Source organism: Dipodomys spectabilis, unplaced genomic scaffold (genome assembly GCF_019054845.1).
Source record: "Dipodomys spectabilis isolate Male_0828 unplaced genomic scaffold, ASM1905484v1 ptg000010l, whole genome shotgun sequence".
Classification (NCBI taxonomy): domain Eukaryota; kingdom Metazoa; phylum Chordata; class Mammalia; order Rodentia; family Heteromyidae; genus Dipodomys; species Dipodomys spectabilis.
The window spans coordinates 1320001-1327297 of NW_024870687.1; positions in this window are offsets into that span (position 1 = coordinate 1320001).

A 7297-nucleotide genomic window follows, 5' to 3' on the forward strand; every position below is an offset into this window, starting at 1 on the left:
TCCCGGGTCGCCGCACACCAGAACGACCGGGCAGGCCCGACCGGCCCGAGAGCACACACGAGGGTGGGCGCGGAGCGGGTGCGGGAAGGGAGGGAGGCGCGGACCTCGATCCGGGAGACCGAGGCCACCGACCAGCGAACGCCGGCAGCGACCGGGAAGACCGACACCGGCGGACCAAGTCGGCCGCCGACGCGACCCAACCGCCACCATCCAGGACGGCGGCGCGGGCACACGGGCGCAAGCAGGCCACCGCGCGGTGACGAGCGGAGAGAGGAAAGAGCACGGAGAGGGCAGGGGAACCCGTGGCCGGGGGGGGGGGAAGGGCACCGCACCGCACCCAAGCGCGGGGGCACCGCATCACCGACACCCCCGGCCTGCCGGCCCGGCGGGCACGGGAGCGGCGGCGCGCACACACGGACGGGGAGGAGCGCCAGGCCCCTTTCTCCGCCCGGAGGCGGCGCGCCGACGTCCACGGTCCAGCCGGCCAGCCGGCCGGGTCGCGTGTGGCGCACACCCGAGCGGCCGGAAAGCCAGGGGCGACGCACACGACGCAACGCACACCACACGGCCACGGGGGTCTTTTCTCCGCCTCCCTCAGAAGCCGGCCCGAATTCACTCGCTCGCACGGACGCGGGGGCCGAGCGCACAACGACCCGCGCCGCCGCGGACCGGCGGTGCCGGCAGGGGGCCAGGGGTCCGTGGCGACGACCCGTCGGCGACAAGTCACCGGCCAACGGCGGCGGCCGGAGGCGGCGGCAGGGACCCCGGAAGGCGGGCGACACCAAACCCAACACACGCGAGCACGCTCACACGCGGACACCGCCGGCACAGAGCGGACAGGGCCAGGCACGGGAACCGGGGTCGCGCCGGGCACGCGGCGGCGACACGCCGAGAGAGCACAACACCCCGGATCCGGGACAGGGGCGGGGACGGAGCCACACGGCTCGAGACGGAGGAGACGATGCGATGCGGGCAAGCCTACGCACGGCAAAGCGGGAGGGAGGCGCGGGAACCCGGGACAACATCGCGCAGGCACGCGAGGCGGCGCCCAGCGGGAGGAGGCACGTCGTGATGCCGGCTTCGGGCCCCTCGGACGGCCAACTCCCGAGCGAGGGACGCACGCGGGAATCTCACCACCATCGCCCCCGTGGCGTACCGGCGGTCCCGCTGGCAGGAACCCTCGTCGTGAGCAAAACCGATCCGAGAAGACCCTTCAAAAGCCACCGCCGCCGCGACGACGTGCCTCCCCCACACCGGGGGAGCAGCCTCACGAGCTGAGCGCCGTCCCCCCCCCCAAGAGAATGCCAACACAACACCCAACTCGACCGTCCGCCGGTGGCCGGCCACCAGGCCAAACCGGCGAGGATCGCAGAAGGCTGATGCGGGTGAGGAGGGCACGCCGGAAGCACAACAAGAAGAGCAGCGGGAGGGTCACCGGGTCGGGTCACCGGGGCGAGAGGCGAGTGAGCGAGCGGCCACCCCCTCACACGGGCGGGTGGCGCAGCCGCAGACCAACGGGGAGGTGGGACCTTTCCGGGCACAGCCGGCACGCCAGGTAAACGAACGCGGGATCTCACCACCCCCAACTCCGGGGCGGTCCCGCGCAACGCCTGGGACACCGAGCCGGCCGACCAGCGGACCGGAAACCCCCACCGCGGCAGCGGCGGGCCCCCCCAAAAGAGGCCCGAGAGGGAAAAGGCAGCTCTCGCACACACCTCAAAGACCCCGTGAACGCCCGCGGAGCCGCCCGTGCCAGCAGGGCCCCACCGCCTCCATCCACACCACACCGCGGGGCACAGCACCCATCATCGACCGCCTCTTTTTCGGCCGTGTGAGCAAGGGCCCACACACACCGGGATCCTCGGCTCCGGAGGGCCAGAACCCCCCCGAGCGGCGCACCACCACGGGCACGGCGGCCCCGGAACACCGCGGGGCCCAGCGCCCGCACGGCGCCGTCGTCGCCAACGGGCGGCGGCCCACACAGACGCTCGCGAACAGCATCGCCAGGGGCCGGAGGGGGAGGGGGACGGGACCCCCAAAAACCCCACGGCAACCCAAGCACGAGGCCGGGAAGCCACACACCACACGCCCTCGCATCGCGACCCGGCGCAGGCTCCAGGCTCCGCCACTCGACACACCGCACGCGAGGCAGGGGCGGGGACGGATCGGGAATGTCCTCCACTCACCACACCAGACGACGGCCCGGGAGAGGTCCCGCGGGACCCTCCCCCAGCTCGGAGGGGGGAGGCGCGGGCACGCAGTTTACCGACGCGGGCAGCCACTAGCGCTCAAAAGCGGGGCAGGGAGCGGCAGGGCCGCGGGAGCCCATCGGGGGCGGGCCCCAACCAACCCAGCAGCGCACGCCGCTTCCCGAACGAGGATCGCTAGAGAACCTCTCCTCACTCTGAGGGTGGCCCGCACCCAACCCCGACGGGAACCCCGCCGGGAACCAGCACACATCAGAGGCGTCCATCCTTCCCACCACGGGGGGCAGGGAGGGGTGGGGCACAGGGGGGGGGGTCTGCGGCAGCAGCAACGCCAACCCTGGTCGGTCGGCCTTGCCGTGCGGGGCCAGAGCAAAGTCGCGCACACGGGCGGGAAGCCCGCACGGGCCCAGCTCGCCTCCCACTGCAACATCTCAGGTCCCACGGTGCGATGAAAGCCAGGTGACACGGCAGGGAAGACAAGCCAGGACCAGGGGCGGCAGCTCATGCGGGGAAGCCACCGCCCAGCGCAACAAGGGAAGAGCGCTCCTCTGGGGAACCGCCTCGACCCCCCCCAGCAGAGACGTCAATCTCAACGGTAACTTCTCACTCGCACAAAAGCCCCACGAACCCAAGGACGGACGGGACACACCACGGGCAGCAGGCTGGCACAAGGCAGCGGACAACGCCAGGATCGGGAACGACACCACCACTCAGCCTCAGGCACCTGAGAGAACCAACCGGGAGCGTTCCGGGAGCACCGCAAGAGGGCAGAGCGCGAGGCGCGGTTTTTCACACCACACAGCACGGGCAAGCACGGAGCACCGACCCTCCCTCTCCGCGGAGAGAGCCGACCCCCGTGCCGATAACGAGTCACGGGAAGAGAGGAGCAAGATCAGGGCGCCCCCCTCCTCCAGCGTGTACAAGTCCCCGACCTCACGGCGAGGGCAGGGAGAGCGCAGCCGGGCCCGGTTGCCGCACCCCCGCCACCCCGCACACCACCGGCGCCGGCACGGTGGGACGGGTGAGGGCAGGGGCCCACGGGCAGAACGAGAAGAGCGGTCCCATTTGCCATGAATGTCCGTCCCTCGCCTGGCGCAGCTTAGGCCCGGGCCCGAAGGAGATCGCAACGTCACCACATCAATCACACCGAGGGGGTGGGAGAAGGCAGCCACGCGGCACTCGGGAGGCGGTGGCCCAGGGAAGCTCGGCTCCTGAGAGGGCCAACAGCCTGGGGATAAAAGCGTAGCCAGGACAGACACCCTTCTGTGAGTAAGGAGCGAGGTAAAAAAAAAAAAAAAAAAGAAAAAGAAAAAAAAATGACAAAATACCACGGGCTTAAGCGTCCCTGGCACTCGGGATAACCAGGACACCTCTGCCGGGCACAGGACCAAAGAAGCTAGAAAGAGAGGAAAAAAAAAAGAAAAAAGAAAAAAAAAAAAAAGCCACGGACAGCGCTCGGGAGGTAACACAGCTCAGCGGCCGACCAGGCCCGCCATCGGGAAGCGGCAGGTCGGGGGAGTTGGAGCTAGGGGCGATAGGAGGAAGGAAAAAAAAAAAAAGCCACGGAGGTCGGGCGAGCCCAACGGCAGAACGGGGATGCCGCACACGCACAGGCAAGGCGGGAAGGATTCGCCCCCCACCTTTTCCTCCTCAAGCCGGCCACGGCGAGGGAAGCACACCGCGCGGGCCTACCTATGCACACCCCAGGCAACCAACCACTCTCCTCCTCAGCGTGCCGAGGGCAAGGGCCAGAATCCGGCACGGGGAGCGGGGGAGAGATCAAGGACGAGGGGGACTCACTCAGCCGCCAACCACCACCACACCCACGAGCCACCACAGGGACACAGGGCCTGCTCGGGGCAGCGGGAGCCCAGGGTGTGGGGGGGGGAAGGACAGGGGGACCCAGACCGGGAAGAGACGGGAAAGGCCCGGCACACAGCATCCGAGAGAGCCCCCAGAGACCCGCTGACAGCCACCGGGACACAGCATGCCAGCACCCTCCTGCAGGTACAAAATCCTCACGTCACCACGCCAAAACCAGGTCGTCAGGCAGGGGCGACAACTCGCTGGCGACAGGGACCTCTCGGAAACCACATCAGGGACACCTGTCCCCAACACGTCCCCAACAGAGCCAGACACGGAACTCTCAGGGACAGCTGGTCGACCACATAAGGCGAAGACAGACGAAGAGCCAGGGCGGGAGCGGGGTCAAGGGACGCTCCCGCCCCACTACCTCGCAGGCACACACCCCGGGTGCGCACGGGCTCACTGCACGGGCGGTATGGGGAGCCTTCCCCCGGCAGACGCGAGGCACCCACTCCAAGAGGCACCCAACCACCACACCCACACCGCGCGGGGTCGGTGGTGAGCGCCCTGCCGCCAGCACGCACACACCCGGGACTCCCGGGCTCGGGTCCCCGACTCCCGAGGTGCTCCCTCCGCCTCGAGTTTTCCCCTACGCAGGGCCCACCGGGTAAGTCCCCGCAGATGGTAGGTAGGTCCCGGCCCCGAGGCTCGCCTCGGCCGTGCCCACGGCTCCTCCCGCCGGAGAGGTCTGTCCTCCGGCCTCCGGGGCCGTGGAGGAGGCCGTGGAGGGAGGCCACACGGGGCCGGCGACCCAGGCCCTCGCGCCCGGCACGCGCCAAGCGCTCACTCGGAGGTGACTCCGGGGAGGGGGGGGTCCGAGTCCGGGCCGGGACCGGCCCCACCACCTATCGGCTCACCCGGGGACCCTCTCCCCCGACTCCCGAGACGTCCCTCGTACTCTCCTTTTTTCGCCCTCAAAGACCAGAGTCCAGGGAGGGGAGGAGGACAAGGCGTCGGGCCCAGACAGAACTACTGGTCGACCCGACAAAGCCGCCACCCCCCCCCCCCCTGCACAGACCGGGCACCGAAGAGAGAGCGGCGACGCACAGCCCCACCCCGCGCTCGCCTGCGGGCGCAAAGTCCGACAGAACAGCCGCCCCGGCACCACAGCTACACCACGGCGACAGTCGCGCCCGGCACCCGGCAAAGGCCGGGCCTCCGCCCGGCTCGCTGCCGCCAGACCTCCTCCTCCTCCACTCGCTCTCTCGGCTGAGAACGAGGGGACTGTCATATCAAAGCGGACGCCAGGGGGAGCACGACAACCGCCTTCCAACGACCGACTCCACCGAGCCGCCCTACCCCGGATCGGCGCGCGCCGGCCGGCTCTGAGCTCCGGAGACACAGAACACGGAAACAAATCGCCTCACTCACCACCGCCACGCACCGAGTGGCACAACCTAGGTCAGGACCTGCAGCCGGGTCCTCTCTGCGACCTCACGAACGACACCAGAGCCACCAGAGACCTAGACCGAGATCGAGCCGCCGCCGCCGCCGCCGCCGCCGCCGCCGCCGCCGCCGCCGCTGCCGCCGCCAGCGATCAAAGTGAAACCAGGAACCAGGACGAGATTCGCCCGAACGGAGCGGCCCAAACCCGAGAACCGGGAAGCCGGAATCGGTCCCAAGCAGGAAGGGGCGGCAAAGACGGCAGGCCCGCACCACGAGAGAAAACGAACCGGCCACCCGCACGACCTCCGCCGCCCGTGGCAAGACCCCCACCCCCGCCCAACATGGCCAGAAAAGGGCAAGTGAGCGCTCGTCCCACCGTCTGCCTGCCCGTCTTTTTTTTTTTTGGGGGGGGGGGGAGGGGGGGTTGTTTGTACGTTTTGTTTTCTTTTTCCCCCAGATGGAAACCAGAAAGAGAAAAAAAAAAAAAAAAACTCCCAAAGATGGGTCGGCTCCAGCAAGAGACGAGCCGTCGGGAGGCACCCCGCTCACTTGTGAAAGTCCGCTCCTCGCCCGCCCCACAACACACTCCCTCCCCCCGCCCCCACCCGCCACCCCTCACAGGCAGGGAAAGGGCAGGGGGAAGGCCAGAGAGAGGTTTCTTCTAACACACAGAGAGTAGGTACGTCACGCACACAGGTCTGGAAGACCACGGTGACCGTGCAATGGGAAGCGTGAGTCCACTCACCCATCACCGAATGACAGGAAAGCCAAACGAGAGCTGCTGGCTGGGTGGGGAAGGAAGGGGAGGTGGCACCCGTGTGACGCTTATCCCCGGGCACCGCACCGGACGGAACGACCTTCTCACCGGTTCGAACTCTAGCCTGTCCAGACAGCTAGCCTTTTCTAATAGGCTCTGCCACTCTCTCTCTGGAGCAGGATTCGGGGCATGAGGCGATGAATCTAAACCCTACACACAGGTGTCGGAGGGTAGAGGCATCATCACTCACATGCCTGTGGTGGAGGACCTGGACCCGAGCGTGGCGGTGCACAGTGTGTGTGTGTGTGTGTGTGTGTGTGTGTGTGTGTGTGTGTGTGTGTGTGTGTGTGCGGGGCTGGGGGGAGGGCAGGTAGGGAACCCTAGGAGGAAACACAGAGAGAGACGAGGGGCCCCGGCCCAAACAGAGTGGAGGCGTCAGTCAGAGGGGCGATCCTATCGCCCGGGGGTGAAGCATGGTTAGAACCCACAGGCCCGGCGGGCGTACTTCTCTTTGGAGTTCGCACTGGGAACATACACAGGCACAAGTGCCCCAGCACACACATCGCATCACAGACGGGTAGAGAGGCAGAGCCAGGGGTTCAGGCATGGCAAACACTCTATTCTGTCAACACACACACACACACACACACACACGTTACCGTGTGTGTACAATATCCACAAGGTAAAAGTTTATTCATCCATTCCCCAAAGAATAAGAATAAGATTATGTCAGACAGATGGAAGTAGATCGATGGACTAGGAGCGCGAGGGGCGGGGGGGGGGGTGGGGGGGGGGGTTGCCGGCGGCGGAGAAGAACCTAGAACAGGTGATGCCAGGGGAAGACAGACCGGGGGAAAGACAGACAGACAGACCGACCGACCGACCAACGGCACGGCACGTGTTTTCCCTCCTATGTGGATGCTAGACCTAAACTATAACTGGACATGGTAAGCTACACAGCACTCCGGGCAAACAGAGTGTGTGTGTGTGTCCCCGTGTGGGTGACACACATACCGTCCTTTTGTCAGAAGGTGTAACTTCTCTGAGCATTTAAGATATTGCAGAGAAGACATAAGACGTG